Raw genomic sequence first — 9447 nt, 5'->3', positions numbered from 1 at the left:
TCTACAACAAAATCCAACTCTCATTAAAAACTCACAACAATAGTTTAACATTTAAATCTTAAATAAAAAGCTGGATACACAATATAGGGAGATCATAAATAGATAATATACTGACACCAAATACAGACTGAAACCGGAACTACTCAATTGAACAAAAAAACACCATGTAATACATTTATAATAATTTCAGAAAAAAAACACTATTCAATATATTTATAATCACTTCATATTATCCATACTACAAAATTTTAATGAAAACCTCAGCACGGGAGATTCCAGTGAGGATATCATCATATCCATTTGTTACAAAAAAAATTATTATGTTTTTTTTAATTCAAATTGTTCCTGATACGGTGGAAAATCCGAAAATATCCGATTGGTTCATATTATGTTGTCTAACTCTGAAATTCGGCCTTGCAATTCATTTGAGTAATCCAATGCTGAGGGATTGCATGCACAGGGTTTTCAAAATCTCTCGAGATTTTTAAATGAAGCTGTTTAAGTGGAAGTTGTTAAAAAGTGATTTATCAGCGCTATCTTTAATAATAATTATTGAATGGTATGAATCACATTCAAAGTGAGTATTCCATGGAATTTAAATGAATGTCTAAGGAAAAGATCTTCTAAATGGTATTAACTTTGTGATGGCATTTTAAAAGATAACCAACTTTTTGAAAATTGATACAATTCAGCATGATTTTTGGGTGTCAATCCTGACATATGCGTGTTCTTCGGTGCACAGGCTTCTAATGATATACATGTTGTGTTTGGGAACTAACATCACTCTAAGTACTTCCCACTGTACAGAGTCAAATGCTTTGGAGAAGTCAACGAAGCAGAGCACTTTGAACTCTCGACATTTCTCAATAAGTTGTAGGATACTGAGTATTTGCCCTAAAGTTCCTCTGTTCTTGACAAAACCTACCAGTTATTATTTTCCATTTTAGGTAACTCCCAAGACGTTCATTAATAATGACAATAATGTATGGAATTGTTTTTCTGCATGTGAAGTGGGTGAGATTGGCCTGTAGTCCCCGCAGTCTTGTTTAAAGATATGAACCCCATTCAACCCAGTTCTTTGGAAACTCTCCATATTGCCTTCATATGTAGATAAGTTTATGAAGCTCATCTGTGATCCCATCACCTCTTGTTGATTTATTGTTTTTCAATTTGTAAATGTCTACTTTAGCGTCACTTTTAAGGATGTTCGGCTCAAAATAGAAATCATTCCATTCGATTAGATTGGTCCGGGTTAGTTTCATTTTTTCTTTGGTATAAATCTTAACAATATTTTTTATCCGCTGGGAATTTTTCATGTTTTCTATCATTCTGAAGTTTTTTAAATCTGTTGTTGTTTCAAATTTTAACAATATTTTTTGAATCTGTAAATTTTCGACTATTGTTTTTTCCGGTTATGGAGATTTATTCCAACTATGGCAAAAAAGATATTAGAACATTGTTTAAGTTGAATATCAGCATCTATAATTTTGTTTTCATGTTAAATGTATTTTATGTTCTGTGTCCAAGGCCAAATTAACTGTTTTCCAAATTTTTATGGTTGTTGTCCGTAGAAGTATTTAATTTGTGAAAAATCCGTCTTTATCTTTATTTAATACAGGTTGTTAATTATAAAAAAAATTAATGTATGCCTTTTTACTACGGGTATTTTTGAACGTTGACAAACCTTTTTTCTTGTAAAAGACAGACAAACATTTCCGGGTTACGAATAACCTGACAATATTTGAAAATCTCCTACTACCACCACAGTAAACGGGAAATGTTTTTTTGTGTTGTGATGGAGGGCTTAGACAGCCGAGGAATTGAATACACTACGCCACACTGGGACCCAAATGCGATGTCAACTTAGCCATCGACCGTTTTATAAAGTTTTTTTTGTTTCCAATCGTTTTTCAAGTCTTTGGGCCAACAAAATCTTTACATATCTTAATTTTGATTTTATGCATAGTGTAGTTTCAGTAGTTGAAATTTTAATGTTTTCAATGTTTCGGTATCGTAGTTTCTACTACTTAAGTATGAGTGCGAATGTGCTCAACTAAAGTTGACTTAAGTGAGCATGAATACATACAGTAAGAACACGAGAATGGTTTTTCTTAAGTATGAGTGCGAATGTGTGCATGTAAGTTTGATATATGTGAACAAGAATGGTTACAGTAAGAGCACGAAAATGGTTTTTCTTTCGTATGAGTGCGAACGTGTACAGTTAAGTGTGACTTCTGTGAACTTGAATAGCTACAATAAGTGCATGAGAATGGTTTTTCTTTAGTATGAGTACGCCTGTGTCTAGTTAAGGACGACCTGTGTGAACATGAATAGTTACAGTCAGAACACAAGAATGGTTTTTCTTTAGTATGAGTTCGAATGTGTACGTTTAAGCTAGATGTATTTGAACAACAATAGTTACAGTAAGGGCATGAGAATGGTTTTTCTTCAGGATGAGTGCGAATATGTACAGATAACTGTGACTTATGTGAACATGAATAGTTACAGTGTGAGCAGGAGAATGGTGTTTCCTTACGATGTGAACGCTCGTGTATAGTTAAATGTAACTTCCGTGAACACGAATAGTCACAGTAAGAGCAAGAGAATGGTCTTTTGATAGTGTGAGAGTCCAAATGAGCTATTAAGCTAGAGTTCGAAGCAAGTTTCTTATTACATATAGAACATAGGAAATATTTCAAATTTTTAGATTCATTTCCATTGCATTTTTGACGAACCGAAATTATGTTATTTACTCCAAGTGCTGCACCTAGAAAAAAAATACAATGTAAAAACAATAAATAAATAAAGATTAACAAATGAAAAAAACATTTGAACTTTTATTTGCAAATACACAAACAATACCCCTGAAAATATTGACTTTATCGTCCACGACAATTGCAAAATTCACATTAAAAAATATTGCATCTCTAGCTGTACAATAGTAAAACAACAAACACAATAAAATATCTACGAGTAATGATAAAAAAATCAAACTCTTGAATTAATCTTATTAAAAACCGATATCTCATTTATTTTCCAAAAGTAATAATTTTTTCTACAAATATATAAACAATATTTATAATAATAACTAATAAAATTAAATTACTTGAGATATGTTATAACTACTATTGGTATACTACTTGCATGTATATCACATTAAAAATATATATAATGTTACTTTTTACTTTCTCACTGCAATCTACTTCTCTTCTAGCCACAAGCTATTGCTTCCATTCAAGAGTAGTTTTAAAAGCTCAAATTATGTAAAAACCTAATTTAAATCCTATTTTAAATATATTTACCTTATTTCTTTAATAATAACAAAAAAAGACCTTCAATCACCGTACTGGAAAGATGTTTAACATTTCATACAATGAAATCGATCTATTTAATACAGTACCCCATATTTTCACACCCAAAATCAATGAAAAACATAAATATATGTCTAACTAATCCTTACACATATATTAAACCTAACTTATCTCTTATATTGTAAACATGAAAGTGATTTCCACAATGTTATAAATTTGATGTTGTGTAAAAAGTATTTTTTCCGATGATATGAATTTATTGTTTTGTATTTGTGTTACATTACCTACTTCATATGAAACAGGAAACTTTCCAGTTGGACAGCCAAAGATTCATTATTTTCTTATTGTATTTTTGGTATCTAATAAATAAATAAATAAAAACACATATTACTCAACATAAACTAGATCCATCCGCGTTTCTCTTTACCCCGTTTTCTTCCCTCCCACCATCTCCGTAGGATGGTATAACTCATTAACATTAGTTTAAACTTCTTATTGGTTTGATTTGAACTGCTTGTTTTCGTAAAAAAAATAAAATTAAAAAAAGTGGGACTGAAAGCCGACGGCTACGCACAGTCTACGGAGAAACTATCCCTTCATTTTTAGGGAACATCTGGCTAACCGAACGTATTAGTTGTTACGTTTATGCATGAGAACACAAAAATATTTTATAAAAAAATTTTGGTTTTACCCAAAGTGCTCTGCTCTAAGCATTCCCTTTTAATGTCTGGAAGTTCGATATCAATTTCTGAATACGAAATTTCACATTCTTTATTTCCTGGTTCTGTTTTGATGGTGACTCCCTCTAGATTAGAATTCTCCATTGTACTTGTTTCACCTGATAACAGAAAAACCTTTATTAAAAGTGACAACCATTCATAATGACAATGTATGCCTTAATATTAATTTAAAACTGTAGTGCCACTACTCCCCATCTCAAACAAGTGAAAAGATTTCTCAATTGGAATGGGTAGCAAACATTAAAAAAAAACAAATTGCTTGTAATAAAAAAAAATACCGTATGCCTGCCAGGATTGTGCATATTATATCATGCAATATATAATTCCATCGTTCTACCTTATTCATAATTGATGTAACCTGGTGTCAATAATTTAAAGTCTTGCTAAAATAAAAATGCTTAACACGTAACAAAGTTTTTCATTTTTCTTTTATAAACGAAGAAATGTTAAAATTCGATAATGTCGTAGAAAAGAACAACAATATTTGAAAAAGTTCATTCAAATTTTTAGTAATTTTCACGATGGCTCGATTGCTTTTCAACAGGATAACATGTTCCTTCTAACAAAGCACTGTCCTGCGAAAAATCTCTACAAGTCATTTACATAGGACAGAGCTTTGTTAGATAGAACCTTGTGGTGAGGGAAGACTTAAACATTCAAACAATCTTTTTATTAAAATTCGAATGAGAATTATATTATCTATGGTGGAGCCTTTTTTTAATTTCCTCTATCCTCGTCGATGGTGTATGACGTAAACGAAACGCACCCATTGAAATGTCAAAATAATGGCATATCTATGGATAAATTCCTGTTTTATTCGAATATTCCATCAATAATATAGCTTTAGAAAGAGTAACGGAAATGAGAGATCTTGGAATTATTTTGGACGAAAAACTAACTTTCACCAATCATATCCATCAAATTGTGAACAAAGGTATAAAAACACTAGGCTTCGTATTAACAACTAAAAACTTTAATTCTTTACAAGCCATTAAACTATTATACGTATCTCTAGTAAGAAGTCTAATTGAATATAACTCAGTAGTTTGGTCTCCATCTTACAAAATTCACATTAACAACATTGAGCGAATACAAAAAAAATTCTACGTTTTATAAATTTTAAATTAAATATCCCTGTCGAAGACTTAAAATACAATTTCTTATTAAATACTCTAAAAATACATACATTAGAAGATAGACGTAAAATAAACGATTTCACGTTCTTATTAAAAATACTTAACTCTAAATTCGACTGTCGTGAACTCCTGTCACTTATAAACATACATACACCCACAGTAACAACACGACAAAATACAATATTCTACAGCAGCACACATAAGCGTAACTACATTGCCCACTCTCCGATACAACGACTTCACACCATGGGAAATCATTACTTGGGTGATGTTGACATATTCAATACCAACTTGGCAAGTTTTGTGGATCATTTAAAACATGTATTTCAACAATACTCCTAAACACATCATGTAAACCTACAAATAGCTGTAATTTTCTGTTTTTGTTTCTTGTGTTTGTATGACTTGTTGCATAGCTTTTATCAAATGTAATTTTATTCTTATTTTTTTATGTTTCAAAGTATCTGTCAAATTAAAATTATACTACCAACCATGTGAAAGCCCTCTGGGCGTTGAATAAATAAATAGAGGACTAATGGCCGTTTTACATGCCACCTTTTTTCATCAATTTTGTCTACTCGGGATGAAAAAAGGGACGTGTTCTATATCGGTAGTTGGTACCGTGGGACATGTGGGTTGGTATTCCCGGTTTTCGTACATTTTAAGATGGCGGACATTATTTGACGTCTGTCATTGTTTTACGTAACTATATTACATGGAAATGTTGCATGTTTATTCAGTCTTATGTTTAAAATATTAGTAAAAATACTACAATATCTACTTATTTCTGATTGTAAATGTGTATTACTGTTAGGTGTTGTGAATTTCGAGATGACTGACATTTTTTTCTACCATCTCTCATTGTTTTACGTGTGGCGTCGAGAAAAATCCAGATTGACTAATTAATAATAAACCGCTCGACCTACTTAGTACCTACTCCCGAGTTACGTACCTGCAGCCGAAATAAGTAAACAAAACAAAGCAACCTAACTGCTTCAAGTATTCACTCGCCTAACGGCGACAATACGTCGCAGTCGATCTGGCACACTACGACAACTCGCCAGAAGGTTCGAGTCTACCGCCTATGCATAATTGCCGCGCTGTCGAAGATTCCTGAAACACCCAGACTGTGCGAGTGCCTAGGATTTAGTTGCAATTCATCTACCTACTGTTGCCGTCGGCCGTGTAGTATAAATAAGCCCGACGCAGCGAGTCAGTCAGTCAGTCATCAATCTGCCGTCAGTGGACAAATCTCACGAGTGACGATCGGTGCGCCCCCGCGCCCCCCACGAAGGACAAGACACCCGGCTTCGCACGTACACATCATGGACTCCATCGGGATATCATCTTAGCGCCTCGGCCACGTCCCTGGCCAGCGCTACACGGATTACAGCGCCCTGGTTCCAGCGTCTCTGACCACCGCTTCATCCACGCATCATGACCACCATGAAAACACGCAGCATCCTCACTGGTCTACGCAGCTCCCGCTCAACCGCCTACAAGGTCCGCCGCACCTTCGGCCTTCCCGTCAGCACTGGAGTATTGATTCCCCAGATCGCCAGTGCCTGACAGTCATCGAGTCCCGGTCACCAGCGCCCGGCGTCGACTCACTGACCCGCGCTTAACCTGCCAACACAGCCAGCATCCGGTGAATACATTTGTCCTATGAAATCTCCTCATCACGGCTCAAACTGACTCACCAATAAACACGCCTTTCATTTCGTTGTGAGAGCACCATTCATCCCCAAATACGAAAGTATATTCGGTGAAAATGTTGCATTTAATATTTAAAATATAAATAAAAAGTTTAAGTATTAACTACAATATGTATGTATTACTGATTGTGAATGTGTATGTTTGCTGATTTGACTTTTTTGAGGAAAAAATACACGAGAACTTTACATACGTACAGTTAACTCACATAATAAAGAATATATTTATGTGTTTTAACTTGATATTATAATATACTTTTAAATAAATTAATGAAATTAAACAGGGTGAGTGGTTTATTTATGGAGATAAGGTTGTGAGAGCTCTTACTTTGGCATCTGCGGTGCATTGTTTGTTTCCACCTCATGTATTATACGAATATCGTACCGATTAAGATCCGATGATCAGGTAGGAAATTTTTCCAAGGCTACCTATAAAAATCATTATGACAAAGGTTCGAAGACGAATGGATAGGCAAAAACATCGATCGGGTAGTAACAAAGCACGTGACAAAGCTCGCAAATGACAGAAACAGATGATTTCATAATTGTTTTCTAAGGTTATGTTCAAGGTGATGCCATTTTTTGACGATTTAGCACCGTCTCAAAATATTATTTCTTCTCTAATGGCAGAAAGAAGTAAGAAAATAATTATCGTGTAAAGCGAAAAAAATTCTTGTGGGTCCGGTTATGGGGATCGGTATGATAAAAAGTATGGTGTAAAGCAGTCATAAGTTGTTTCATACAAAAACCACGGAGTTATCGATCCATGCACACGACTTCCTCATCAGACATCGACAAAATGTCTATGGCCACGCCCACCGCACTCCAATTTTTTTTTAAAGGAAGGAGACGGAATGTGTACCAAAACAATAATGTTTGTGGAAACGATCACAGGAGACCCCGCTTTAGTTATACATTAGAACACACAAAACGAAAAAAAATATATTTATATACTAAAGAAATATGGTTTTACCTGCCGTTTTGTGAATTCTTTCAGAGTGCTCTAAGCATTCCTTTTTGATGTTTTGGAGGTTGATATCAATTTCTGAAAACGAAATTTCACTTTCTTCTCTTTCTTTATTCCCTGGTTCTGTTTTGATGGTGACTCTGTATAGATTAGAATGCTCTGCTTGACTTGTTTCACCTGATAACAGAAAATCTGTAGTAAAAATCAACTTATTATGTTGTTCATCTTTCGATAGCTTGACATCAGTGACGCTAACTGAAAATGACAATCATGAATCATCATTAAATACTTCACGGAATTTGATGGTTGTTTCGACATTCTCTCATATCGTATGTCCCCTTCGTATCTTCGTACGTCCCCGTTCTTACAAAAACCATGTATTTTGAGAGAGCGTGGGGAGATTGGCAAAAAGGGGCAATAAAAAATAATAGAAACGAAGTGTGGCATACAAAATGCGATCGTAAGCATTTTAACGCAGCCACGCGAAAACCGGCTTTATTTTATACGATTACATTTTGAGCAAGTATTAAAAAATTAAATGATATTTACAGATTTATTTTTGTGAATAATTGTCGATTGTTTGAAAAAAAACTTATAATAATCCAAGAAATAAGATTTCAAATAGGCTGTTGAGAACGAAAATTATTGCAGTGATCGAACATACTTGAGTAATATTCGAAAATTGATTCCGAACATTCGTTTTTGATGAAATTTATGTCAGTTTCTTTAAAGATCACACCTGCAGTCTCTTGCGTACTTGTGCCTGGTTCTAACTTGATGGAGATGAATTCCATGTTTTTACGTAAGGGCTTGATAGTTTTGTTTATCAGAAATCAATAAAACATTTAAAAATTCAACAGCTGTAAAAGGTTATTATATTCAATCTGTGAAATAAATAGAGGACTGCAATATAGGCCAGAAACAAGAAAAACCAAAATATTACCGCGGCGTTAGAGCTATGCTAAATATCGTATTGTGAATGCCGTTAACCTAACTAAACAGATTTCAGCTAGTTTATAAATTGCCTCATTTGACCGATCACGCATACGTCACTTCTGTGTGGTAAAGATAGGTTCGGTCAAAGAAGGCACTTACAATACGACAGTTAACCTGATGATAGAGCTGCGTAAAAACACGATGTTTTATTTGAATTTTGGACATACTTTTCCAATGCAAGTCCATATTTTAGTTAAAAAACAGTGTAAAACTGTTTAACTTGTCATACCCAAATGGAAGATGTATGGTGTCAAATATAAAACCATGCAGGTATTACCTTGTTGATAAGAAGTCAAACTTAAACGAATAGGATATCTTTATGGAAGGTTTGAACACTTTATGCACGGTTTACGAATTGACGGATATATCAAAACCAAAATATCACAAAAGTGACAGTAAGCGTTCGGCCATAGATACTGAGGAATTAAGAAATTAAATCTTGTCGCATGAAAAAATATCAGTGTTGCTACTTTTTTTCCACCTATCGAACACGACTTAGAAAATCGTCGACCGCGTAACTGGTAGCATTTTTTTTTAAATACTTGACATGTTTTCATTCTCGATATTTCCTCAAATATTTATCTC

The 9447-nt window shown here is 33.9% G+C and overlaps 1 long non-coding RNA gene across 1 annotated transcript; it reads right to left on the bottom strand.

Annotated features, from left to right (window-relative positions):
• Window positions 1-3982: 3982 nt before the first annotated feature.
• Window positions 3983-9242, bottom strand: LOC149414343 (uncharacterized). The gene is made up of 3 exons (XR_016303984.1): window positions 9140-9242; window positions 7873-8043; window positions 3983-4149 (listed from the first exon to the last, which is right to left on the bottom strand). It is a non-coding gene; the product is annotated as an uncharacterized LOC149414343 (long non-coding RNA).
• Window positions 9243-9447: the final 205 nt, after the last annotated feature.

The sequence above is a fragment of the Hesperophylax consimilis genome, chromosome 20, assembly GCF_061612785.1.
Source record: "Hesperophylax consimilis isolate HC1 chromosome 20, BYU_Hcon_1.0, whole genome shotgun sequence".
Classification (NCBI taxonomy): domain Eukaryota; kingdom Metazoa; phylum Arthropoda; class Insecta; order Trichoptera; family Limnephilidae; genus Hesperophylax; species Hesperophylax consimilis.
This window is presented reverse-complemented; position numbering and strand designations above follow the sequence as displayed.